Source organism: Euwallacea similis, chromosome 10, assembly GCF_039881205.1.
Source record: "Euwallacea similis isolate ESF13 chromosome 10, ESF131.1, whole genome shotgun sequence".
Taxonomy (NCBI): Eukaryota; Metazoa; Arthropoda; class Insecta; order Coleoptera; family Curculionidae; genus Euwallacea; species Euwallacea similis.
Window position 1 is genome coordinate 3783194 of NC_089618.1, and position 9838 is coordinate 3793031.

Genomic DNA, 9838 nt, shown 5'->3' on the forward strand with positions numbered 1-9838 from the left:
ATTCTCGTTAATGACCCTCATTAATGCACAGATTCTCATTAATACACGATTATTGCAATTCCGAAAGTAGGCTGACAATTTCGAGGCAACTGGTTGATAAATACCATCTTTTTGATTAATATTTCTGCGACTTCTGTTCGCATTTGCTACCAATTGAGCTCTCTAAAATCGAGCCGTCCAAGTGCATCCCGATAAAAGCCCTTAAGCCGATCATTATCCCATCACGCTTTCTGAAAGATAATTGCATCTTTGCCGAGACTTGTTGACTATATAATTTATTGTCAACTATTGTTGGTCATCATTATATAACGTGATGCTCCGGATTCTGATCAACGTCTCTCGCTTTCGCAAACGAGAAGAGTTTACGGCCAAATTGTTATTCTGGCCATCAAGCGCGGGTTTTTAGCGGCCGCTTCTTCTTCGCGTGGCCATTGATAAAGGACGCCATATTTACGAGAACTCACTCCAGTAAACTGCGAAAGTAATGGTGGCGATATAAGTTGATTTCCTTGTAAATCACATTCAAACGGCCGTTCCGCTAGTTCTTTTATCGGCCGGTAAGTGCTTCTAAGCGGCTACTTGCCATTCGTTACCGGAGCTGCCGCGAAAGTTGCGGCCCCGTTTCAACCCCCAATCAACCTCCTGAGTGGTTTTCTACCAACTATCCAGGTAACATGAGACTTCACAGACATTTACATGACAAGAAACTGAAACAATGGTCCACAGACGGGGCTTCTGCGGCACTTCTCGGAGCCCCCGGTAAGGCACCAAGAGGCCCACTAATGAGAGGCAAAAAAGTCGCCTTATGATAATGCGATGGCGGTTTTTCACATGCGGTTATTTTTTCAGGGGTTTTAATGCTAAATAATTCAGCGCACGCGTCTCCTGCGCGCTCAGGCTTTGCGACGACATCTAGGGGCATTAAAGTCGTTTAGCCGACCGGGCACGGAGGTGGTCTAGTGCCGGACATCTCCGTTTTTGCTCGTCAAGGTACTGACATTCCTTAATACAGGACAAGATGACGAGGCGCTTCGCGTTTTGAGGGCCCCCGAAGGGCTCGTGAGGTGCTTAAATACCCGACGAAGCACGTACAAACATCGGAAATTAATGGGAAATCTCGCCAGTTCCAGCCACCCCCCCTCACCCACCTCGCTCCCCCCCAAATGTCGAACGACCAGCGGTCGATCTACGCCTCAGAGGAACTACACGCACAGATGTATTGCGTCCACGGCAATTAATGGTGAATGTAAACAAACAAAAGGTTTAAGAAGCTTTAGAGATGCCTGCATCTATGGTTCAGTAGATCGTACAGTGAAAGATAATAAATAAGAAAAGTAGGAAGAGCCCAACAATGGATCCGTTGGCGATGTAAAACAATTTCGAATGCAAATAAATCGGAAAAGCCATTTAGACGTATACGCGATTTCCAAATAGTGGTACGCGCAATCCGGCTGAATAGGTACGACCGTAAAATACGACTCGGCGATTATCTTTTATTGGTTTATGAATGCGGCAATATATTACGCTGATGCGTAGACTGTGAGGTCTCGTGGAAGCAGAAGAGGCAGAGGAAAAAACGGGAGTTGAACTTCAAACGAGAACGCGGATGGCACCTCCGCGCCCGCTCGTCCCGACGCAGCTGAATGAGGATATAAATCTCGGGAGCAAATTTATTCAAATTTATTTATTAGCATTGGTAATGCGAGTTGGTGGCATGTGGCCAGTTATAGAGCTCTCAATCATTTTAATATTTCACGCCCGTCGCCATTGACGTAGCTGCGGAGCCCCATAAATTCACCATTTTATTGCTCGGCAATAGGTAAACTGGAGATCTTCGGCCACAACACACCATTCAACAAACATCGCTTGTTTTATAATAGCCGACTTGCGTTATAAAATCCCGTTAATTTGGGTTTAAAGTTAAAGTCCAGAAAATCAAATATACAATAAAATAGCGGGTGGCATCGGCGTTGTCAAATTTTAAGTGGCGCAGACTGTTGAGAGTTGGCTGTGTCCGATTCACACGTAATAATTGTGAACAGGGATTTTTTGATAGATACAATGAAATTAAGCATCTGGAAGTGCCCACTAACTAATTTACTTACGTCTAGTAGCTTCGGGTTCTGGTCCAATCTCTCGATGAAGTTGATTTGAAGCTCTCACAGCACACGACGTACCACTAACACTCCGACTTTTGATTAAGCGATTCGCGGTACAAAAATCACTCAGAAAACAGTCTTTAACTCGTATCTTACCGACCGTTTATTGTCACTAGATTTTTATTCATTTAAGTAGTTTCTCGATTCCGGAATTAACACGAAAAACTGTGAGCCCAAGTGGAAAAATCGGAAAGACCGCGCAATCTGTCATGCTGATAACAACTATGGCCGACAAACAGCTGCGCGAAAGACGTATTTGCTTTTAAAGCGCATGCACACTCCTGTATGGATGAGCCGTGCCATGATGACTAATTTTTGTAATAAAACATGTTCGATCAGACATTTTGTTACTTTCAAGGAATTTCTTGAAATTTCAGAGAAAACTAGAGACTTTATAATGGCATTCGAGTCATTGCGTTAGCTGCGATAGGAAACACACAAAATGGGCGTAACTTCGAGTTTCGAAAATTGAAATAAAAAAATTTGTGAAAATTCCAAATTTCATCTGAGCTCGTTCAAACTCGGCAGGGTCAGTTAGCCACTGTTGAAATTATGATGCAACACTGCTTGTACTTTGAATGTCTTGTTTCTGCTTGCCTTTTGTTCATGTTGCAAGAATTTAGAGATTTTCTCGGTTCTTTCTAAGAAGGGCCATATGCGAACTCATCTCGCAATCCTTTATTTATGATGTCAGACTGGGGTAGTCCTTGGTGAAAGTTCTTTCTTGTCACTTGCACATGTGTTTTATCTAATTTTAAGAACCTTAGTTGGCAGGTCAATTGCATTGGCCTGGTTTTTAGTTTTTGTAAGTTAGTTCATTTTTTCCACTCGTACCATAAGGACCTACTTAATAAAATTCTCACTAATCTGTAGAAGTGTATATTTCTTGTTCTCTACGGAGACTCAAAATATCTCAACAGCCACACGTGGACTGCGTTTGAGAATTTTTTCAGATTTTTCGCGACCCAACCCTCGGAGATACGGGGTAAAATCGCCGAGTTGAGAAAGCCACCAGCCCCGCTTTAAAATTCCAAATCGGACCAGATCGAGGGGGCCACTAGTAGTTTTCCCGATATATGAAAAGCAAAGTATGACTCTCAAAGAAAGTATGATTCTCAAAGAGGTGCAGTGCATCCTCCACAAACAATCGCTCATTAAGCCGTAAATAATCGCTTGCACAATGGCGTGTTATGACATGATTCACAGTTTAGCCCAATAACCGGCTTGATTTATTAGATACTTATCCCAGAACCGGCCGTAACTATTTAATTGTACCAGAAATATAAAAAACCCCGCCTATTATGAAGACATAATGGGATCTGACTTTAATAGATTCTTTAGCCGTTTACGAGTTTCTCTCGGTGCAGCTCGTTGCGAAAATAAATAAATCAATATCGAAGTCATAACGCGTCGCATTGAGGCAATCCCATAATACAGGCCAGACCTGAATCCTGGCCGCATACTAATGGGTCCATAACTATTCCGGCCCGGTATTATCGGACAATTAAATTTCGTGCAATTGACCTTGTTTTGTAAGAGAAGACCATTTTTTATATTCTGCTCGGGCCTCTAGGCCCCCTATAAATGGTCGCGATGAGTTCTCCAAGGCATCAGACTTCGCTTTGCAGTCAAACAACCACCAACTTTGGCAAAATGGCTTCAACCACCCTGGTAAGTACCCCCCAAAAACGCATAATTTCAGTAATTTCTTCTATGGATCAACAGTTCGTAATCTCCATGGCTGCATTCGGCATCTCCGGCTGTTTGGGAGGCGTTGGCGTCGCAGTCCCAGCAGCAGTACCAGCCGCTTATTCAATACCCTACGCATCCTCATACAGCGCTAATGTAGTCAATCACGCAATCGCAGCCCCATTGGCGGCAGCTCCACTAGCAACGGCCCCCGTGGCAGCGGCTCCGTTAGTTGCCAGGACCGCTCCTTTAATCGCTCCAGCTGTCCCCTTCGCTTCTCCCTACGTAGCTTCACCTTACTCAGCTTTCACCGCCCCCTATGCTGCAGCTGCTCCTTATGCTGCTTTATCTGGAGTTGCTGCCCCTTATGCGGCTCTTCCAGCTGCGGCCGCTCCCTATACAGCTCTGCCAGCGGCGACCGCTCCTCTTATTGCCGCCAAATGAATGCGAGAATCGGTGGTCTTGAGATGAAATTGTGGTAGAGCCGGACCGTTTGATCTGTATATAGAAGATGTGATGTAAATATATTGTTGTTATATTTTTGAATGTTTTTTAATCAATTTATTGCGCTAGAAGCTGAAAACTCTAGTCTACTGAATTTTAGTAGGTTGTTGAGATAGAAAGTGTAGTTGGTGTACTGCTGATATTCTATCCGAACATAGTTTAAACGTTGCTCTGGCAACGTCGATGATCCGTCACTGTCAAAGAGCCACAGGTGATTCACTTGTTTTTTAATGGTGTTTCTTGCAAATCTTGTGGGTGCCGTTTTCACAATTTCTATTGTCTTTCCAAGTTTTCTGAATATTTACGCACGTAAACACAAAAGTGTTGCAAAAGTAGTGAAACGCTCCACATAGTGTTTATTATTTAGTGTTTTGATGACCGTTTCCGGTGCTGCCGCGTCGAATTTCTAATGCAAACTATTCGAGAAACTAAGGTAAGTTGATTCCCCTTCTGTAGGCTTTCGAAGTATTAAATCCAGATTTAGCAGTAAAAAAGTAAAAAATAAATGCCAGTCACCTTAATGTTGAATCTAACAATTTTAATTAAAATGCAAATGTTGATGATTTCTAGAAACTCTTTGTAATTGAACCCCTATTATTATGTTAAAATACAATAAACTATATTTAATTAGTAATTGCAATTAAATTTATATATTTCTTATTATATTACATATAAATTTAATGAAATTGCAAATGTGTGCAAAGTAGACCATTAGTGCAGAAAGTGTAGTTAGAGTACCTAAATTCGTATACTCTGAACAGATAATTCCGTAACTTGGCAACATCGCGAATATTCCGCCATTCTTCCAAACTTTGTTTACAACGGTAAGTAAACAAAACTCAAAGTAGGCAAGGAGATCAGGGAAGGCAAAGGGCAGCAAGATTCCTGGTGGAAATCGGTTTGGCCCCAATGTCTTTGACGCCTCTTCAACATTCTACAGGTTTGAATCAATATTTAGCCCCAAGTAAATCAATTAAGTTCTGTATATGTGACCTTCAGATGTATCGAATCTGCCTCAATCCCAATCACCAAATTATCGAGAAATTCATGGAGAAATGGGATCCTCAACGCGGTGATTGTGCGTGGCGAGAGCGGTGGGTCCTCAAACAGATAGGCTCGATGGTGTTTCAAAACTTCACCAGTCACTACCTCGGACAAGCTGAAAAGGGCCATTCTTGAGGGTATCAGGTGAGTTTAAGAAACGCTTCAAACACAATTTCTTCAACCTCAATTTGCCGTGGTTTAAAACATACTCAATCTGCCTGAAACAGTCATATTTATGCGTTTAACACGAAATCGATGTCCGCGCTGCGATAACGAGGCAGATGACGAGATTACGGCAAAGCTTTTCAATCAGAACAAGTGTTAATTTGCCCGTCGCATTCAGGTTAACCTTTGCCGTAACGGGCGGACTGTATCGTGACATCTCGGGCGAAATAATGATAGCCGCGCAATGAAAGATTGGACTCATTAAAACGGGCAATTGCCGATGGAACAATTGAATGTTAAGTAGTCCCCGAAAGTGCTCCGGTGTTTCCCAATTCGAGGCAATTCTCCCGAGAGCATTCCCTTTATCCTTACAAGAATTTACGTTCGTTAAGAAAACTCTAGAGAATCGCCCGCTAACATTTCTCATTGTTTATTAGAAACATCACGATCGAGATCAAACTTTAGTTTACCTTAAATGACATTCAGTTGGTAATTACCGGAGTAGATTACCAGCCTTGGTATTTATATTATTCTCACACTACTTGTTCTGATGATGTACGACTTCATGCGCCGCCATAATTACAGGGTGTCGCTACGTTCTAAAGGGCATTTTTTAATTCCACTCAAAGGTGTACAGGGTGGTCGTATATGATACGAGGGCCACGAAACTGGTCCTCGGTTCCTGCCCGAGAGTTCCGTATGGAAATACGGTTTTGTTTTACCGATACTGCCCATCGGGCGGTCGGAGATTTACATTACGATTTTACTAATGACAATTTATATCGAAAGCGCCGTCCAAAGAGACGATACTTTATGGCCTCTGAGCCGGATTGTGAAACGTATATTTGTTTTATTTTTTTATTACATTAATAAACGTTTCAGATTTCTATTTCTGTTATAAATAATCTCCCCGCGTAGGGAGCATTAGCATAGGAATGTAGGATGTTTTTTCACCGATTAACTGTATTTAGGCGACTCAATGTAGGGCGCATACATAAGTCTTGTGTGCTAAAAAATAATGTTGAGATCTCATCTCGGGACCCCAAGTTTTTCCCTCGAAAATCATGGGGTTAGAAGGTTTTCAAGCATTTGGAAAAAGAGCGTCCTCTTCACCAGTATCAGTATAACGAAATACATTTAGTCTCAATGAGGGTTTCCTGCAACTCCAGAGAAAATAAATTCCTCGTTTTAAAGGTTTCGAACAGTTGGAACCAGACCCCCCTCCACCTCTCTCGTTTCCTGTCTTTCGTCATATCTTTGCTGAAGACGTTGTATGTTCCTTGGCCTAACCGCGAGATCCACCTAAGTGATAAGTGATGTTCTGGGGTAGAAACTTGTCCGTGCAATTTCACCTGAAATGTGTACTTGAGTAATGTTAAAGGTTGCTTCACAAGTGGCGTGGCCGATGGCGAAAAAGGCACACGCTTCTGTACAGTGCTACCGCGTACTGTTTTGACCATCTCGTGCCCGAACGCAATCCATTATTAAATGGCCCCGGGCCGTTCGCACATTGCGGTAGCGATTTTCAATTAGATGTATTATTAAGCCCCCGTCACAATGGGCGATTTATGGATCTGCCCCGATCTTTAAACAATTGCCCATGCCGATAGATCTGCTAGTGCTTTAGCCTCGTTACTCTCCAACCAAGAGAGTTTTCCGCATGCATCAGAGGGTTAGAAAAATGTGTACGCACGTAGCGATAATCCCACCAAGATTTATCGCCCTCCGTTAGCGTTAGCGATGGGTTTTATGAGTGCGAGTCCCATTTAGCAGAAACGGTTGTGACGTTTGTGGTCCTGAATATTTACGGCCGTTTGCCCCCGATGACCGGGGCCATCCCATTCTTCCCCGATATGTTTAATTGGCAATAAAAGCGCGGCAATTTTGCAAGGTGTTCTCTCTGGCTGCAAGTGGAACGGGGAGTGTGAAATAGATCCTTTTTTTTTAACGGAGGCCGTAGACATAGATCACAGCCGCGATGAGCCCGAGCGTTACACATACAAATTGCACCATTGGCCGTCTAAGGCGAAAACGAGTGGTACCGGACCATTACACGTCGCGAACCGCCGGGCCCGTTTGACAGACTTACGATTATTTAATTCCCTTTCTATATAAACGCGAAGAATTTGATTCCTAATACTTATGGACTACCGATTCGAGACAGGTCAATAAAATGGTACGCCTCTGGCCGAAGAAGACACACAGGAAATTGTAAATATCGCCCACAATGGGAGCGTTATTAGAGTTGGTGGGCGCGAAACCATAACTACAACGAATAAAGAGCGATCTTCTGCCCGAGAATAGATGGCTAACTAACCGACAATGAAGATCTGGAATAATTATCCTCATCAAACCTTCTCGTGGTCGGTAGCGTGGGAACCGTTTTTTCGACCTCTTTTATTATCAAATCATACACAACTAAAACTACATACAAGAGACAAAAGAGAGAAACTAGAGAGCCACCGCAGCATACTTACAAGACAAGCACGGTGGTCTTGCCTGAATACGTTTACGGTCTTAAATATCACAAGAACTATACGCGTTCGGAGATTATTTATACGTCGCGGGCATTATATTGTCAGGAAGTCATATTAATGGCAATACTTGCGTATGATGGAAGTTTATATAGGGCTCCCGTGAACGCTCCTATGTCCGTATGATTTATTCCTGAAGATAAAGCCACCGGTCGCGCTATTTAGCCTCCATAGATTTACTGCTCACCGGGGCAGCCATTTACTTAACTGATGACCAAATCCCATCACCGGTTTGATGGCTCTTGGGGTATGATTACCAAGAACAATGGAACAGAGCAGAAAAGACCGAAATCGAATTGCACCCAGGCTAATGGCAGGAATGATATTGCGAGGAAAGCTTTAATTGTCGTATTAAATTAATCGAAATATTGTAAAACGAATGCCAATCAAATTGGATGACTAGGGCCAACAAGTTTTTCATTTTATTTTCGGCCAGAAACAGTTTCATCGCATAGAGAATCTGATTCTTACGAGCGATATTTTCAATAAAAATTTAAAATCCTGCCCTGTCCTGATGAAAATAACGTCATATGTCTGCCACTGTTTCAAAAATTAATGCCACCTGTTGGACAAAATGCGAACATAAGAAAGCGAGTTAAAGTGCTTTGTTTCGCTTTCTTCGGTTTGTTTACGTTTTGCGTAACATTGAACTCGGATTTGAATTATGAGAAGATATTTTAAATCGAAATTTGGAAATTAACACGCCAAAGCATTTAAAATAACCGACATTAACCTTCCCTTATTACCTTCCTGGTTTTAAGTGGAAGTTTATTTAAAAAATTAACGCGACACCTGGCGGGCAAAGTGCAAGCAAGGAAAAGGAAACAATTCTGTGACTGTTAATGGTGTACTTTGGTACATAAATTCAGGAAGCTTTACCAAACTTAATGGGTTTAACAATAAGACAGTAATGTAGAAGGAAGGAATATAGTAAATTATAAATTCGGGAAATTTTACGACTTTTCCTAAATAACACGGAAATAAAATAATATTTTTGCTACGCCACTGAATTTTTGTGGAAGGATAGTTAATTCGCTATTCAAGATAAATGCTCGCTATCTGGTGTCGAAATTCGATATTCATGCTAGCTAGTCACTTGACAGTACTTAGCTGTGTATTTAACATGCTTAAGCATAACAGCCATTTTGGTGTCAAATTAATTATGTATTTCAAAGAATTAATTAGAAACTTTCATTCACTATATGTTAAAGCATGTTAAACTCCCGATGCAATCAAAGACCTACCTGCAGTTAAGTTATTGACACCGCTTACCAAGAAATTGAAATAAAAATCCAGAAGATGTAAAAAAATCGCACAAGAATCCGCTATAAAACCGAAGAAATACGAAATAAATGTGGAATGTGGGGTTTTGTTTTTATTACTTTTGTGGTTACAATTAGTCCACATGTATCTAGATGATGCTGCGAGCTTAATGTGAATCACGAATAACTGTGTCATTCAGTTCAGGAAAGTTTCAGTTCGATTTAATAAGAAGGCAGTAACGTAGAAGATCAGAATGAATTAAAATGTTAATTCTCTAAGTTGATACAGATTTATTTAAACCAATCATTAATTAAAATATATTTTTGTTACACCACTGATTTTTTTATAGGAGAATCGCTGTCATTGTCAATTCAGGAAATTTTCAGTGTCGATTGCTAGGGATGAACGAAAACGAAAATTCTGAATGCTTAGAAAAATTGTTTTGAAAAAATCATAGATAATGCGGTCTCTGGAGGGGAG